Source organism: Rhea americana, unplaced genomic scaffold (genome assembly GCF_003343005.1).
Source record: "Rhea americana isolate MKP2758 unplaced genomic scaffold, rheAme1 scaffold_785, whole genome shotgun sequence".
Lineage (NCBI taxonomy): Eukaryota > Metazoa > Chordata > Aves > Rheiformes > Rheidae > Rhea > Rhea americana.
In genome coordinates this window covers 1-3,366 of record NW_028186962.1, presented here as the reverse complement: position 1 = coordinate 3,366, position 3,366 = coordinate 1, and the positions used below count along the sequence as shown (strand labels likewise).

Below are 3,366 nucleotides of genomic sequence, written 5' to 3'. Positions count from 1 at the left end.
GGGTGTCCTGTGTCAGATCGGGATCGTGTCAGGGAGGAGGAGGAGGAGGGATCTCAGGGGAAGCCCTAGGCAGGGTCACGGGGCGAGGGCTCCCCCACAACTGACCTGGGCCAGTCACAGCGCTGTCGGGGGAGCCCCCTTCAGAACCCTTTCAAAGGCCTTTGTCATGCCCCAAGGATGTCTTCTGGCCCTGAAGTCCACTCAGGACTCATGCTGTCTGCTCAGAGCCCCTCCTAAAAGATCTTTGTTATACCCTGAAGCCCTCTTTTTGGCCATCCACATCCTATAGGATCCTTCAAATCCTGTCTTGTTACCCAGTTTACATTTTTTGGCCACCTAATCTCCTTAGGAGTCCTCTGATCTGCTCAGAACCCCTCCTGGGGTGCTTGTGCCCCAGAGCAGTCCTCTGCCCCTTCAGCCCCTTTTGGAACCATCTAGTCTCCTTAGAACCCCTGTAGATTTATTTCCTGTACCCCAGAGTCATTTTTTGGTCATGTGCACCCCTTGGCAACCCTGTAGTGCACTCTGGACTAGTCTTTCAGCCTTCCTTGTGCCCCAGAGCTGTCTTATGGCTCCCCCACCCCTTTAGCAACCCTGTAGTCCCCTCAGAATCCCTCTGGAGGCCTTTTTTGTTCCCCAAAGCCCTCCTTTGGTCCTCCAGCCCTCTCACCAATCCTCTAGTTGGGCCTGGATCCCTCATTTGGCTTCAATCATTCCCCAGAGCTGTTTTCTGGTCCCCCAAAGTCCTTAGGAACTGCCTTGTATCCTCTGAATTCCCTCAGATTTCTTACTTGTTCCCCAGAGTTATTCTGCGGCCATGTTAGCGCCTAAATGTTAGCCTGTAAATGGTTTAGTGTTCTCTGGACCAGTCTTTCAGCCTTCCTTGTTGCCCAGAGCTATCTACTGGCATTGCAATGCCCCTCAGAACCATCTAGTCTCCTTAGAACCCCTCCAGATTTCTTTCTTGTTCCCCAGAGTAATTTTTTTTGGGGGGGCCACATAGGCCCCTTAGCACCCCTCTAGTGCACTCAGGACTACCCTTTCAGCCTTCTGTATGCCGCAGAGCTGTCTTCTGTCCCCCACCCCACTCCCCTTAGGAACTCTCTAGTCTCCTCAGACTCCTCCAGCTGTCTTTCTTCTTCTCCAGATCATCTTTGCTAGAAAGTGAAGAGTCCAGCCCTATTTCTGGCCAAACTAGGAGACGGAAAYAACCTGTTATACAGGCTCCTTTGAGGCAAGCCGTGGGACCAGAAGGGCTGCCAGTATTTGTACATGTTCCCTTTACGACCTCGGATTTATTAAAGTGGAAGCAGTCTATTGGATCATATAGGGAAAATCCTGAGAAGCTGCATCAACTTTTGGAGACTATTATGATAACTCATAATCCTAATTGGGGAGACGTGCAGGTGCTGTTGAATACTTTCCTGACAGGAGAAGAAAGGAGGCTGGGAATTGATAAGGCAAGAGAAGAGGGTGAGAAAAGGGACAGAAAGGGGGATCCTGAGCTCTCCTTACCCACCAGAAGGGATCCAGAGTGGGAGCCAAATAGGAGCGGGGGTTGGGAGCTGTTGAGGCAGTATCAACAGCTGATTTTACATGGGGTTCGGTACGGGGTTCCGAAACCAAAGAACGTATCAAAGTTGTATGAAGTAAAGCAGCGGCCTGAAGAAAATCCCTTGGCCTTTTATGAAAAGCTATGCGAAACAGCCAGAAAATGGACAGACCTGGATCCGAATGAGGAAACGAATCAAAGACTGTTTAATGTGCTATTCATTGGCCAGTCAGCTCAGGGTATTAGAAAGAAGCTACAGCAGGTAGATGGAGCTGGGGGAACGTCTGTTTCACAGCTGGCAGAAATGACATATAACCTATAGAATAATCGAGAGGAAAAGAGAAAAAGAGAAACACAAAACCAAATGAAACTACAGGCCTTTCTCCTGGCAGCCATTCGGGGAGATGAATTCCAAGGTAGGGGCAGGAGAAGCAGAAGAGGTAACAGAGGAGCAAGAGGTGGGAGGGGAGGGAGGCCAGGAGGAGGCCTCCCTAGACCCCCTTTGGGTCCAAATCAATGTGCAATTTGTGGGCAGGAAGGGCACTTGAAAAATGAATGTCCAAACCAAAGAAGGATAACAAAGCTACAGAGCCCAGCAAACACCGACCTAATTATGTTAGAGGAGTCRRATATGGAATGAAGGGGACCGGGRSRRAAAATKAGAATTTCCTCAGCTGATCCCCTGGTTCCAGTAAAGCTGGGGAATGAAACTAGAGATTTTTTTATTAGATAGTGCAGCCACTCGTTCAGTGATAACTAGTTGTAAAGGACTCTTTAAGTAAAACTACTACCGCTATTGTTGGGGCTACGGGAAGGAAAACCTTGAGGCCATTTTTGCAGCCAGTGGAGTGTACGATTGGAGGTACTAAATTGACTCGTGAGTTTCTCTATATGCCGGAGTGTCCCTTCCCTTTATTAGGACGGGATTTGCTATGCAAACTGAATGCGCAGGTGACCTTTTCTGAGAGTTCCGTGCAGCTCCACATCCCTCCAGAATCGGCATGGAGAGCACAAATCTGCCTTTTGATGGAATCAGCTCCAGACGATAACCGTGCAAGTGTATTGGACGCGATGATTCCCCTGGTCTTGGCCTCGACGAAGCCAGGTAAAGGGAGAAACGTGACTCTGGTCAAAATAGAGCTACAACCAGGAGCGAAGCCAGTTAGAGTGCATCAGGACCCTATCAAGCTAGAAGCACGTAGAGGATTGGAACCCCTAATTAATGCCTTCTTGCAATGTGGCCTGCTTAGAGAGTGTCAGTCTGAATTCGACACACCAATCCTGCCGGTAAGGAAACCGCATTCCCAAGAATATCCACCGGCTAGGCTAGGGTTAGGGTTAGGGTTAGGGTTGAGAGAACGAGAAAGCCAGCACGCGCCGTTGTTACTAAGGTGGATGGAGGGTGCCCAAAGAAGGTGTTGGCAGCCAAGAGAGCTGAGCTGTGAAAGGGGACATCTTGAAGAGAAGTGGCTACAGGTAGCGAACCAGCTATTTGGTCATCACCTATGAGGAAAGCATCTGAGCGTAAGAGGAATCTGGGAGCTGAATCGAAAAGGTGATAGGTCGGAAACAGAGACACGCACATCAAGTGCCGTCCTTCTTCCGTGTAGTTAAAGACCGAGGGAATTGTTGGTTAAGCGGGTGCGTGCGAAGGTTTGAGAAAGGGTACAGGACAGTAACGATAGTACTGAAGCAGGATAAAAACAAGGCTTCATGGAAGATGGCGTAGGTAAGCATTAGGTGAAGCGCCTGCCTGTCTAATAACCTAGCCCTAATTGCTGTACGGAATGTTTCCAAACAGTTTACCCTGTAAC

General features: G+C 49.4%; 1 long non-coding RNA gene across 1 annotated transcript in view; it reads left to right on the top strand.

The window, feature by feature from the left end:
* The window catches only part of LOC146585657 (uncharacterized), a 5,340-nt gene extending 1,980 nt beyond the window's left edge, over positions 1-3,360 (top strand). Inside the window, exon 3 of the long non-coding RNA XR_014897961.1 lies at positions 1,148-3,360. This is a non-coding gene — a long non-coding RNA (uncharacterized LOC146585657). The remainder of the gene's footprint in view (positions 1-1,147) is intronic.
* Positions 3,361-3,366: the final 6 nt, after the last annotated feature.